Here is a 15,298-nt window from a genome sequence, read left to right on the forward strand (position 1 = left end):
GCCTGGTCCTGAGGAGGATTGTGTACTTATTTGCAAATCCATCCGAGTTTGACTCCTATAAATATTTTTTGAATGCTCAGCATTTTATGAGTCAGGCTATAAGTTGCCAAGTAAGTGTATCCAGACTGTAACTCTATCTCCACCTTGATTGACCAGCTCTGTTTTCTGTCCTCCTGTCCACTGCTGACTTCCTGCACACGCTCATAGGAAGCTGCTGACATCCTGCGCATGTTCAGTGGAAGCTGATTACATCCTGCACATGCTCATAGGAAGCTGCTGACATCCTGCACATGCTCAGTGGAAGCTAGTGATGTCCTGCACATGCTCATTGTAAGCTGACTACATCCTGCTCATGCTCCATGGAAGCTGCTGACATCCTGCACATGCTCAATGGAAGCTGCTGACATCTTGCACTTGCTTAGTATAGAAGCTGCTGACATCCTGCACATGCTCATCAGAAGCTGCTGACATCCTGTACATGCTCAGTGGAAGCTGATTACATCCTGCACATGCTCATCAGAAGCTGCTGACATCCTGTACATGCTCAGTGGAAGCTGGTTACATCCTGCACATGCTCAGTGGAAGCTGCTGACTTTTTGCACATGCTCAGAGGAAGCTGCTGATCCCCTCAGTAATGGCTCATTCACATGTCTATTTTTTCCACATACGAGAAAAACTGACAGATTATTCTGATCAGAATGAGGACCAAGTGTCATCCGGTTTTGTCCTATGTTGAGAAATAACTAAAAAAGTTTCTACATCTTCTCCATTCTACCAGTCTGTGAAAATTGGAATTCACTCTGATGTCATCTGAATGGGTTCGATACTTTCACCGACCCATTGACGTGCATTGCCAATTTTGATACAACTATAATATCAAAATCTGACGTGTCCCCAATATTTTACGCAGACTACTCCGAAAAAAATCAGACATGCACTGCACAATAGAATATCATAGGTATGATTGTGATCTGTGAAAATAGACATGTGAATGAGCCCTAAGAAAGAACCTGACTTACAGCAGCACTTTCACTGTGTAATTGCAGTTTGTAGCACAATCTGCTGCAAGAAGAACATTTACGAAGAGTAACTCTGCATGTATGTCCATTATGTATATGGTTTAACATGGAAGATTTGCCCATACTTTGGGAAGGTCTTGGCTGTCAATCACAGGGCTGGAGGCGGGAGGGAGGAGATTAAACTGAACAGTGATGAAGCACCAACCTGCGAAACCTCCCCTTTAACACGATTGACATATTTGCTGGGAAAGCGAGACAATTTTTTTTTTTTAATTGAGCAGAGCGAGTCTAAAAACACCCCAATAAGTGCTGTGAGTATTGTTATTTGGGGGATCTCCTAGACTATTTCCTCTAGATCTTGCTCGCTATATGGGAGAAAGTTGGTTGCTCGAAAAAATAAAAAGTTTGTTTGTATGCGGTGAAATACCTGAAAGTTTTCTTCGGCGGTGACTTATTTTACCTTTAAGCCGCAGATGTTCCACAATAATAACATTTTCATGTGCAAATATTAGTTTCAGATTTGTGCGGCTGTTGAAGAGAATAATAGATCCTTAGGAAACGTCTCGCTTTTACTCGCCAGCCATGTTTTGAAGTTTTTTTTCTTCCCTCCCACACCCAATCAGACTTCACTTGTTTACTCTGTTCAGCTTCATAAAATTGGTCTGGATGTTGGAAGAAATGTAGCAGACGGAAAATAAAATTGTCTGAATCTAGGGAGGTTTGTGTGGAGCGCTCCCCGTGCGAGATCTTCTCACATCGCAACCATGAGTTGTATTTTCTGTATTAACTCTTGATTGCACATTGTGCAGTCCCTTACAGGAGGGCCGTGCTTGTTCTCAGGCCAGTTAATAACATTATTTAGCATTTATTTGTCTAAACCATTTTACATTTTATACATGTTCCTCATATTCTATTCTATTCCAGAGCAGCATTCACTATTCTGCTAGTTGTCAGACTTTCCTCTTACGTTTGCTGAGCACCTATGAACTTTGAAACTGGGATATTTGGCTTTAGGAGATTAATGAAAATCTTGTGCAGCTAGCATGCAGTGCTCTGAAGCCTGCCAAATTGAAAAACCTACTTTCTAAAGATTTGGGTTTTGATGTTTCTATACAATCCGTGTTTTATCAGCAGGAGATTATGACTACAGGACTAGATGTCTTGGTCTCCTGGTCCAACCATGCCCCCTCCTCTGATTAACAGCTTTCTGTCAATATACAGTGTACACAGAAAGCTGCCAATCGGGTATGGTCAGGGTTATCCCGGGCTCAGCATTCCGAGCTCTGCTAGATCTGAAGCAGAGAAAACTGTGATTCTATCACAACTGCTGCACCCAGTAAACACTTGAATCGGGATCTCGGTCTCCACATCATGCTTATGTTAGATTACATAGCAAAAACCTGCTGACAGATTCCCTTTAGCATTTTGATTTTTGGTATAATCCTTTTTCACCAGTCATACTATAGCCCCCCCCCCGCAATCCCTAAGATCGTTCCTCTGGAACTCTGAGACTGTAGCCAGGCAGTCCAGTCTTGGATGGATGGAAGATGCCAATGCTCAACCTCTACTCCATTCATTGTGTTTGCCAGGGCTGGAGAAAGGTGAGCCCGGTACTCAACAATTTCTGACCGTCCCATAGACAATGAATGAAGCAGAGGCCAAGCATGCCCACCTGTGCTCCATTCCCAAAGTGGCTGCCGGCCTGCATTATGAGATGTCCAGATCCCTGATCTCTGGATCAATGAGGGTCCCAGCGGTCTCACCACCAGTCAACTACAAGTTGTGATTTTAGGCATTACCTTTTAATCCTTTACAGAACACCAATCATTGCAATATTGTCTGCCCACCCTCCCCCAGATATACATAGTGCTAGATGTAGTGCAATCACCATTAAAGTCTAACAGGTTTTGTATATCCTCTCCCTTGCCTTGTATAATTTCATACTCCTGTCTAGTGAGACTGGTTCTTTCTGATGTGATCCTAGCTCTGAGCTAATATGTCTCCTCGCTGCAGCAGCATCTCCCTCCTCTTCCTCCTTGTCTTACAGTACTGGGCAAATGTTTGAATGCGCTTGTTCATGCAATGGTTTTCCTTGATCGTATTGGAATGTGCACATTTTTTATTCAGATCGAAATCAGCAAAACAGAATATAGAAAGAGGTGTGAAACCAGCCAGAACATGTGCTCTCTTACTCTGAGAAAATTCCAAGGGGGTGTAAAACTGTCAGCATTCAGCCTCTTCGGGTCATCAACCGGAATGTCTTCGTATGAACAGGAGTGAACATCAAGAGCTCATTTGTTGAATCGCCTGTTAGCAGCTATCAGTTGTGTTTTGCAGAGGTAGTGCTGGTACGCGGCTCCATACAGAGATGAGCCCTATTCCACAACTACCCTCTGTTACAATATGGCAAGAACCACTCAGCTAAGTAATGAGGCATGACTGTCTATCATTACTTTAAAATATGAAGGTCTGTCTGTTCAGAAAATTGGTAGAACCTTGAAGATATCCTCAAGTACATTCATGAAAATCATCAATCCCTATGATTAAACTGGCTCTCATAAAGACTGCCCCAGGAAAGGAAGACTGAGAATTGCCTCTGCTGCAGAGGATAAGTTCATCAGAGTTACCATCCTCAGAAAAGCCACAAATTGACAGCACATCCGATTACTGCCCTCATAAATGAACAAAAGCTTATACGGTATGTAGCTGTTGAATTCAGGTCAGGAGACTCTGTTGATCCGGAAATTGAGGTCCATACACAGAATGCTAAACTGTGATGTGAAACTGTCCTTCAAAAAGAGTCAACATCTACTGACTGCTTAAAGTTGCTACTCTTCCTATGAAGATGGATCACAATGATTTACCGTATGTACCACTGATTTATGTATCACCAAATATGCTACATTATAAAATGATTGACTCGTCTTATACCTCAAGTTTTGTAAATGGAGGCTACATTACAGGTAAACATTTCAGCCCTCACAATTTTCTGGCTTTTTCTATTTTTCCTTTTCCACCAGCTGCAAAATTCATTTTATCTGCAGGTGCACCTAGGTGCAAAGTTGATTGAGAATTCTTCCTAATTAGACAAGGATCCTTCTGCAGTTGGTGTGTGTTTTTTCCTGTTATGCCGATGACTCTGCTTTGAGGAGTCAAACCGCCGAAATATCATAAAACAAGTCGCAGTGAGCCGGATTTCCCTTGAGATAACCTTCAGCGCTGCTGGTTTTTTTATTTTATTTTTCCAAGTTGGAAATTGATAAGACCAATAAATGATCGTCTTATTTTTTCCATGAAATACCGGAGACATAAACCTCACTGCCGTGATGAAGAAGCCTTGTTCTGTTCAGGTTCCATCTAAGGAGCATGACATGCAGTAAATGCATGGTCAGTGAGGAAGTATAGGGTAGACGATAAATTTCACTACTCCACATGACGTGACCGCCACGAGAATCCCAAATTTGCTGAAGTTGTTGCAAGCTACAATTTAATAGATTTCCTATGGAATCCCTACATATGTTGCAGCTGTCGACCTGGACCTGGCTGTAAGACATGGAGTCGCGGCGACTCGAGCTTTTTTTCGAGCACTCAATTAGGATACGAGCATGCTCGGATAACACCTTATCTCAGCACGCTCGGTCATCACTAAGATTTGTTTTCTTAGTCTGTTATGTGTCACAAAACCGAAACTCCAAGCAATTTGCAACCACTTTTCACCCAAAAATAGTCGTGCAGCTCCAAGGGTTGGCATCTCATAAACCCAAATGAAATTTTCTTAGGCTTCATTCACACATCGATTTTTGTGTTACATATATTTTTTTTAATGAATAGCACAGACACATTGTAGTTTTTGGTTTTGTTCACGTCTTGAGTTTGATCCAATTTGCGTCGATGCAAAAATATAGACACCATTGTACCGAATACGCCCAGACTTAAAGGGCTAGTTCAATGTTTTTCTTCAGGAGCACACTACTCTCCAGCCCCCTGACTGCTCCCGATACAGTTCTCTCCATGAGGCAGCTTTGAAGGTGCAACATCAGATGCACATTGGCACTGAAGTTGGCCAGGATCGGGAGAGAACAGCGCTCTCCTGCAATCTCGGCTAGCCTCAGTGCAGCGCTTACAAGCTCTATGCAAGAACTTGTAAGCACTGAACATGTGCAGCCTCTTGTACTGAACACTTTTTACACATCTTGCACTTTTTAGCACTTAGCATTAAATGGTGAAATGCAAAAATGTGGAGAACAGGGCAAAATTTTAATAGCAAGTAAAGTTGCTTCTTTATGCCACTTATTTACCAATGTACCCTTCTTAGAGGATGGGCTTAAACACAAACATTCCTATTTCCTTGCAAAACAGAGATCTTTAACATTTGGAATTGTAACAAAACACAGTAAATTATAGTGTTGCACATTTGAAAAAGCAAGAGAAAAGTAGTATGCAAATGCTGGAGGATCACCTATAAAATATCTCATTTTACCCCTGAGGAAGCCACAGATTCAGTGGCGATACTCTTGAGGTCCTTTCTTCTCATCCTATTAATGCCTTACTTTACAGGCCCGTTCGGTTTCATACCTATTATGATTACGTTTACTTTTCAGTCTAAGGATTATTGTGCAAATAATTTGGTTTAATTACCATTTTTGCCATTTATATTCATTGGTTCTAACATTATTCTTTGGATCTGTGCAAGTTCCCCATTTCCATTTACGTATGTTAGTCTATCATGTTAAGTAAACTGTAAACTTTCGATATTTAGGCGAATGGTGGCCATTGAGTCATGATCTGCCCTTGCAGGGGGTGGTACATACCTCCTTCCTTTGGTGGCCATTGCGTCACGTTCTGCCCTTGCAGGGGGTGGTACATAACTCCTTCCTTTGGTGGCCATTGCGTCACGTTCTGCCCTTGCAGGGGGTGGTGCCTAACCCCTTCCTTTGGTGGCCATTGCGTCACGTTCTGCCCTTGCAGGGGGTGGTACATAACTCCTTCCTTTGGTGGCCATTGAGTCACGCTCTGCCCCTGCAGGGGGTGGTACATAACTCCTTCCTTTGGTGGCCATTGAGTCACGCTCTGCCCCTGCAGGGGGTGGTGCATGATTCCTGTCTTTGGTGGCCATTGAGTCACGCTCCGCCCTTGCATAAAACATTACACAATATTGTTTTTTTTCTCTACATTGTTTCTTTAAGATTTCAGCTTGTTGGTTGTTAGTGGCCCCACATTTTCTAATAGGTGATAATCATCCTCACACCTCACGGGATGTATATACTGCCGTCATAAAGCGGTAGAAGCCGCGATATACCCTTCCGAATGATCACAGGGCTCCCTGATTAGCTCCGCTGTCATGTCTCCACTGAACATCACATTGATTGGTGCGGAAACTTGAAAATGAAAAGTTTTGCGGTTTTGTTTGATCTGTGCGCTCGTACGGCTGTAAGTGATGTTTTATGATTAAGACAATGTCTCTTGCTAATTATATCATAACCTTTTACTGTACCGCTGATTAATGAGATGCAAATGAATCATACCGGAGTCAGTAAATAGAAAATGTGCTGCTTTATGCTCTCCGAGATGCATTAAGTGTCTCTCCCCCCTTTAAAAATGAATTCATCTTCATTTATATGGATGTTTTGTAACTTCATCTTCCTACAAAGAGACAGAGGGGCATAAATCTTTACTGCGCAAAGTGCCTGAATATGAATGGGACCACACAGTGCTGTGTGTAGGCCTCAGTGGGGACAGCGCCCCTTGTGGCTATTCTGTAACTACACGTCGGATAATTAAAGGAGACTGGTGTTAGATTAAAGGGGATCTGCCACCAGGTTCTTGCCATCTCTTCTGAGAGCAGTGTGATGTAGGGGCTAAGATCCTGATTCCAGCGATGTGTCACTTAGTTTACTGGGTGTAGCAGTTGTGATACAACCAGAGTTATCTGTGATGTAGATGTAGCAGTGCTCTGAAAGCTCACCCCTGTATAACCCCACCCACACCATTGCTTTCTATGTACATTGAATATTGAAGGTAAGCTGCCAATCAGTGCTGGGGGCCATGGTTGGACCAGTAGGCACGAGACACCTAGTCCTGCAGTAATATTATCCTGCTGATAAAACACTGATCGTACTGAAACTAGCACACAACTTAGTAAGTTATAGATTGCTGAAATCAATGTCTCTGTGCCCTCAGATTACATAGCAAGAACATGCTGACAGAAACGCTGAGATTATATGCAATTTTTTACATAGCGGTACTTTTGTTTTCAAGATGCGCTAAAAAGCCTAGAGTGAAAAAAAAGGGCACCGAAGAACGCAAAGTTGTCCAGCATGGATTTCTGGGATCTGTAGTTCACGTCTGCTGTTATCTAATGCACAGAAGTGATTATTAAACTACGACTGACAGCAATCATTGCGAGAACTGTCGGCTTTCCTCAGATTCTGTAGTATTTCTAGGCGGGAAACGCTCCTGAGGGTGAATGATGACACGGGCAGTTCTCTCCTTGTGGTGAATGGTGCTGATATTAATGGTTTCTGAGGTAAATGTCACCTTTATTGGTCTTTATTCGTGTAATCTGCCTTCAAATGTGAAAACACAACTGATATCATATGTTATACCTGTGCTGTGAAGTAAATGTCTGTTTCCCTGTCTGATGGGTGCCTGAGTGTCATTTTTTTCTCCCCTATTTATGACGTTCATTCTGTGGTAATAATGACCCGGTCACACAATTTTCTGGGTCAGTACAATTATGGCGATACCAATTTTTTTTTAAATTTTTTTTAAAAAGAAAAAAAACAACCCAATTTTCTGAGACCTGAAACATCTATCTATCTATCTATCTATCTATCTATCTATCTATCTATCTATCTATCTATCTATCTATCTATCTATCTATCTATCTTTGTGTGTGTGTGTATCAAGCAATGCCCACTCCACATAGCAGGCACAGGCCACATCTAGCTCCATCGTGTTTAGAATGGAGTTGCTCCTGTGAGGTATGACATCAAGGGAAAGGGAGACGCCTCATGGATATAGATGTGGGGGGGAAATGAGAGAATAATAATAATCTTTATATAGCGCCAACATATTCCGTAGCGCTTTACAGTTTCAAACACAACAGTCATAAGTAACAACGTTAACAGTACAATAATTAAAGCACAATAAGAGGACCCTGCTCGTGAGAGCTTACAATCTACAATGAGGTGGGGAGATACAAAGCACAGGTGTGTATTTACAATGATGTATTTACAATGATGGTCCAGCCATCTTCAGGGGGTGGGAGATAGATGGAAGTAGTGAATGGGCTACACACACACACAAACATAAAATGACTTTGATTAGGGAACGTGATAGGCCGCTCTGAACAAATGTGTTTTGAGCGAGCGCCTAAAACTATGCAAATTGTGGATGGTCCTAATGTCTTGGGGTAGAACATTCCAGAGGATTGGCGCAGCACGGGAGAAGTCTTGGAGTCGGGAGTGGGAGGTACGGATTAGTGCAGAGGTTAGTCGAAAGTCATTTGCAGAGCGCAGCGGTCGGTTAGGCCGATAGACAGAAATGAGGGAGGAGATGTAAGGGGGTGCCGAACTGTGGAGAGCTTTGTGGGTGAGAACAAGTACTTTGAATTGTATCCTGTAATGAATGGGCAGCCAGTGTAACGACTGGTGAAGAGCGGACGCGTCCAAGTAATAATTAGCCAGGTGGACGACCCTGGCTGCTGCATTAAGGATGGACTGGAGAGGGGAAAGTCGAGTGAGGGGGAGGCCAATTAATAGAGCGTTACAGTAGTCCAGGCGGGAGTGGATCAGGGTGACAGTGAGGGTTTTTGTTGTTTCCATGGTGAGAAAAGGGCGGATTCTAGAGATGTTCTTTAGGTGTAAGCGGCACGAGCGGGCAAGAGATTGTATATGGGAGGTGATGGAGAGATCGAAGTCAAACATAACATCCAGACAGTGCGCCTGCTGCCGGGGTGTTATTATGGTGCCGCCCACGGAGAGGGAAATGTCAGATTTAGAGAGGTTAGTAGATGGCGGGAGCAGAAGAAGTTCAGTTTTGGAGAGGTTGAGTTTCAGATAGAGAGCGGACATGATGTTGGAGACTGCAGACAGACAGTCAGTGGCGTTCTGTAGTACAGCGGGGGTAAGGTCAGGGGATGACGTGTATAGTTGTGTGTCGTCGGCATAAAGATGGTACTGAAAGCCAAATCTGCTGATGGTCTGTCCAATTGGGGCTGTGTAGAGGGAGAAGAGAAGGGGGCCAAGGACTGAGCTCTGAGGTACCCCAACAGCGAGAAGTGAGGAGCTGCTGCCGTATGAGGCTGTGTATAGAGGAGAGTGAGGCACTGTAGGTGGAGGCTGTGTATAGAGGAGAGTGAGGCTGCAGGTGGAGGCTGTGTATAGAGGAGAGTGAGGCTGCAGGTGGAGGCTGTGTATCAGGCCACATTCACACATTCAGTATTTTACCTCAGTATTTATAAGCTAAAACCACGAGTGGGAGAAAAATGCAGAAGTGGTGACATGTTTCTAATATACTTTTCCTCTTATTGTTTTGCTCCAAGTTTACTGAGGTAAAAATTCTGACCAAATAACGTGTGAACGAGGTCTAAAGGAGATAAGTGTGGTGCTGCAGAAGAAGTAGGCTGTGTATACGATACGCTTTATTGCAATTAGTGCAATTTCTCTCGGGATCGAGTGTTTCCAATTGTATATGGAAGAGGAGTGTGAGGTACTGCCGAAGGAGGCGACTATAAGGCCATGTTCACACTTTGCGGGTTTTACCGCGGATCCGCAGCGTTTCTGCAGCTGCGGGTCCGCAGCAGTTTCCATTGCGTTTACATTTACATGTAAACCCTATGGAAACCGCAATCCGCTGTGCACATGCTGCGGGAAAAACTGTGCAGAAACGCAGCGGTTTACATTCCGCAGCATGTCACTTCTTTGTGCAGAATCGCTGCGATTCTGCACACATAGGAATGCATTGATCCGCTAACTTCCCGCATGGGGCTGTGCCCACGATGCGGGAAGTAAGCGGCTAATGTGCGGGTGGTACCCGGGGTGGAGGAGAGGAGACTCTCCTCCTGGCCCTGGGAACCATATTTGTGTAAAAAAAAAAGAATTAAAGTAAAAAATAATGATATACTCGCCTCTCAGCGCTGCCCGCGGCCGTCCGGTCGCAGGTTTGCTGTGCGAGCAGGACCTGCGGTGACGTCGCGGTCACAGGACCGTGACGTCGCGGTCACATGACCGTGACGTCACAAAGGTCCTTCTCGCACAGCATCTTTGGAACCAGACCGCCGCGTGCAGCGCCGAAGAGATCGGGACGTCAGAGGGTGAGTATAAACCATTTTTTTAATTATTTTTAACATTACTATTGATGCTGCATATTGCTGCATATGCAGCATCAATAGTATAGGAGTAAACCTGCAGCGGAAACCGCAAAACAAACCGCGATAAATCTGCAGGGATAACCGCAGAGGTTTTGCCCTGCAGATTTATCAAATCCGCTGCGGGAGAACCCGTAGAGGACCCGACCTACGTGTGCACATAGCCTAAAGGAGAAAAGCTGTGCTGCAGTTAAATGTTGTGTATAAAGGAGGAGCGTGAGGTGCAGGAGGAGGCTGTGTATAAAGGAGAAGTGTGATGTGCAGGAGGAGGCTGTGTATAAAGGAGGAGCGTGAGGTGCAGGAGGAGGCTGTGTATAAAGGAGGAGCGTGAGGTGCAGGAGGAGGCTGTGTATAAAGGAGGAGCGTGAGGTGCAGGAGGAGGCTGTGTATAAAGGAGAAGCGTGAGGTGCAGGAGGAGGCTGTGTATAAAGGAGGAGCGTGAGGTGCAGGATGAATGAGGCCCCTTAACTGCCGCTAATAAAAGTCGTATTGGCAGTCGTTAAGAGGTTAATATTGTGTTAAAAAATAAAAAAAAAACCTTTCACTTCAGCAAAATGGCGCCAGTAAACCTGTGAGACGCGGCACAAACCACAGAGCAGGATATACTATATACGGGTGGAGATGACATACAGGTATATACTATATACAGGGGAGATGACATACAGATATATACTATATACAAGAGGAGATGACATACAGGTATATACTATATACAGGGGAGATGACATACAGGTATATACTATATACAGGAGGAGATGACATACAGGTATATACTATATACAGGAGGAGGTGACACACAGGTATATACTATATACAGGAGGAGATGATATACAGGTGTATACTATATACAGGGGAGATGACATACATGTATATACTATATACAGAGGAGATTACACAAGTATACTATATACAGGAGGAGATGACATACAGGTATATACTATATACAGGATGAGATGACATACATGTATATACTATATTCAAAAGGAGATGACATACAGGTATATACTATATACAGGAGGAGATGATATACAGGTATATACTATATACAGGAGGAGATGACCTACATCTGCAGTACAGACCAAAAGTTTGGAAACACCTCATTTAAAGATTTTTCTGTATTTCCATGACTATGAAAAATTGTACATTCACATTGAAGGCATCAAAACTATGAATTAACACATGTGGAATTATATACTTAACAAAAAAGTGTGAAACAACTGAAATTATGTCTTATGTTCTAGGTTCTTCAAAGTAGCCACCTTTTGCTTTGATGACTGCTTTGCACACACTTGGCATTCTCTTTATGAGCTTCAAGAGGTAGTCACCGGGAATGGTTTACACTTCACAGGTATGCCCTGTCAGGTTTAGTAAGTGGGATTTCTTGCCTTATAAATGGGGTTGGGACCATCAGTTGTGTTGTGCAGAAGTCTAGTGGATACACAGCTGATAGTCCTACTGAATAGACTGTTAGAATTTGTATTATGGCAAGAAAAAAACAGCTAAGTAAAGAAAAACGAGTGGCCATCATTACTTTAAGAAATGAAGGCCAGTCAGTCCGAAAAATTGGGAAAACTTTGAAAGTGTCCCCAAGTGCAGTTGCAAAAACCATCAAGCAGAACCAAAAACGAGTGTATGCATACAAATTGGGATCACCACAACAATTTAGGAATTATGCAAAAAACATCTTTATTAAGGGAACATCACACAAAAAGCATAAAAACTTTTTTACCTGCCGCAGACAAATATCGGTCACCGATGTATTCTGCAGACTATTCAGCTGCTCCGCGACAACATAGCAGCACTTCCTTTTATGGGCTGCTCTGTCAACAGAGTGTGACTGCCGATGTCAATTGACAGTTGGCTCCCTGCAGTTAGGCAGCGGGGAGCAGCTGTCAATCAGCATGACTTCGACAGTCAAGCCCTGTCAACACAGCAGAGAGGATGAGAAGCTACTGCTCTTTCAACATGATGTCAGCAGAAGCCACTGAATCACCGGCAGAAGTGGTCCGTGACCGGTCTGTTCTGGCAGACATCGGAGCCGGTCACAACTAGCAGGTAGTTAGCAGCTATCTGCCTCTAAGTTCTTAAACCCATAGGAAAAAACTAATGTATTGGGGAGTTTGGCACTTACTTTTGATTAGCTAGAAGAGAATGGCTGCAAAGAGCATTCTACGTATTGCATCATTTACCCTTTAAAAGGGTTGCGTCAACTTATCACCTATCCCAGAAGGTCCCCATGATCCCGAGAATGGGGCTCTGCTGTATTCCACCTGAATGAAGCATTGGTCCATTTATCGTCTGAGACTGCTGGAGATAACTTCAGTCTCCGGCCAGTTCCATGGGCAATGACTGGAGTTGTTTGGTTGTCTTTTAATCAGGTGTCTTCTTTGTTAGGCAACATCGTGGAGCCTTATTTTTTACAGGTACTGTACTCTCGACCCCTCTCTTGTGTCTTAGTTGTAATTTTTTATCTGATATTTTTGTCACATTTCTACTTTGCAAAATAATTAAGGGTTAAATCTTGATACAGGAAAAATATTTATCTTGGTACCGTGTTAGCCAGTAGAAAAAAAAATATTTAGAATTGAGAGTCTTCAGTGGTTGATACCTTTTAATGGCTAACTAAAAAGATGGTAACAAATTGCAAGCTTTCAAAACTGTGCAGGTCTCTTCATCAGGCAAAGACTAAAAGAAATTCTGGAGAATCACATATTTATGCACAACACATCACAGAAAAAAACAAACAAAAAATAAAACATAGATAAGACAGATGACATGAAGCAGAATTACAATGAGTGATAAACAGTTATGTCCATAAATATTGGACCAGTTCTTAGATAGGGAATGTTTTATTGTCTTCTGATTGGGGTCTGGTTCTGTTGTGATGACCCCACATGGTCTGAGGGGCAAATTCCTTAGTTCCTTAGTTGATGTAAAAATACATAAATCAATGTGACACATTCATTACTGCACTAAGAGTATCAAAGATCATCATCAGCTTATATTCCCAAACTCTTAAACTCTTAAGTTAAATCTTGACATTCTTCATGTAACTTTAAAACCGGGTCATTGTTTTGTTGCAGTACATCTCGGCCAAGTACCGTACCTTTCCAGACTTCTATAATGAGAAGATCTTTTCTCCCAAACACAGAATGTCCCATGTTTCCATTTATAAAAAGTAAAAAAAAAAAAAAAAAAGTTTGACCAGCAGAGGCGATGGGTTAATAACGGCATCATTACAGCAGTATCACAGTTATGACTTGTAACCCAGTCTCCTCGCTCTCCACTTGAGCTGATGTGGACTCAGGCAGCCGTCCTGTAATTGCTATGTTTACTGGGGAATTGGGACAGAACACTTTATGCTAAGACCCAAGACTGCAATTTAGTTGGTTTCTCGAACACTTTAATGATCTGCAACATTTATAGACGTGCTTAGAGATGTGATGGTTTTCGCTCTCCGTACGGTTCATGTGTGTGGATTAAACACATAAACTAGATAGAAACGCTTCTGTCTGATTGAGATCCTGATGAGATCACGTTTGTTTCATAGTTTTAGGGATGAAAGAAGACATAAGTCCAACAGTTCCAACCTATATCCTAACGTGTTGATCTATGGGAAGCTAAAACCCCCACAAGGCAGATGCTAATTGCCTCATATTAGGGGAATAATTCTTCCCTATTTAGACTAATTTCCTTGTTCATTTTTACGATTGAGTATCCATAACCTGTAATATTATTTTGTTTCAGGCTCTCCTTGAGTGAATCGATCATTACCTGTTAACTAGACATAGAGCATTTTTTTCTTCATTGCTGTAGGGCGAAGTGTAAAAAGATCATTAGAAATGGCATGGTACTATGTCCATCCATGATCTACTAACATGTATACCTGGAAAAGTTTATGGTGCATACTCAAACTCCGACGTGCTCATCAAACAGAGGCCAAAATAGTATCTGTTTGGCTTCCATTGGGCTGGTATCACTGTTGCCTTCAAGCTGCATCTCCATGGATGGTCCTTCCACTTCTGGAAAGTCTGCTTTTGTGTAGAGTTCTTGAGCTGCACCCCAAATGATCAGGCAGAGTTCCCTAAAATGGTCAATCACAGAGAGACCGGAGCAGCTGTAGAAGTACAAGGGAAATTCATCAATGAGTGTTCAGCCTTGTTTTCCAGCCAAGACAATGCCACCACCTGGAAAGAGATGTTACCCATTCCTGTAAAAAGTAATCCCTATACTCCATTGTGATAGGAATCTTGACATTATTCATTTCACAACCCTAGACCACCAAGCGTCCTGACATTTCTCCTTCATTTCCTTGAACCACCAGGAGTTCTGATGTAAACGCCTTCTCTGCCCAGAACCACATCGAATCCTTATATTAATGCCTTCCCTGAACAATGCCAGAATCTGGTCAGCTTTTGTGCCCCTACGCTCCTCTGATTCTTCAGAGGCAAAGCCACCTTTGTTTGCAGCATTGAGGGAACATTGTTTGGGCCAGCAGTGCACCCATTCTGCTGGTCCAAAACATCAATTAATCAAGAGCACACTGCCACCGAGCAAGCTCGAACTCGGGAAGAAGGGTATCTTTGTGCTCTGGAGTACGAGTTGAGAAAATCTATTTGATGAGCTGAGTACAGGTGTATGCTCAGTCAAAAATAAATTAAGGTAAGATCCAGCTCGCCCACGTTAGAGTATCCAGTGATCGTCTTGCTGGATCGTCTCGTCGATGTTGGGACCTATTCTCTTCAGCATATTTATTAACGATCTGGTAGAAGGTTTACACAGTAATATATCGATATTTGCAGATGATGCAAAACTATGTAAAGCAGTCAGTACAAGAGAAGATGGCATTCTGCTACAAATAGAGCTGGATAAGTTGGAAACTTGGGCCGAGAGGTGACAGATGCAGTTT

General features: G+C 42.9%; 1 protein-coding gene across 2 annotated transcripts in view; it reads left to right on the forward strand.

The window, feature by feature from the left end:
- MAD1L1 (mitotic arrest deficient 1 like 1) overlaps nt 1–15,298 on the forward strand; it is a 696,770-nt gene that overhangs the window by 243,009 nt on the left and 438,463 nt on the right. The window contains exon 1 of one of the 2 annotated variants that reach the window (XM_077274783.1): nt 12,425–12,444. The exons of the other annotated variant lie outside the window; for it this stretch is intronic. The gene's annotated coding sequence lies outside the window, so the exon portion shown is untranslated. Of the gene's footprint in view, nt 1–12,424; nt 12,445–15,298 lie in introns of those variants that run through there. 2 annotated transcript variants of the gene reach the window in all.

Source organism: Ranitomeya variabilis, chromosome 7 (assembly GCF_051348905.1).
Source record: "Ranitomeya variabilis isolate aRanVar5 chromosome 7, aRanVar5.hap1, whole genome shotgun sequence".
Taxonomy (NCBI): domain Eukaryota; kingdom Metazoa; phylum Chordata; class Amphibia; order Anura; family Dendrobatidae; genus Ranitomeya; species Ranitomeya variabilis.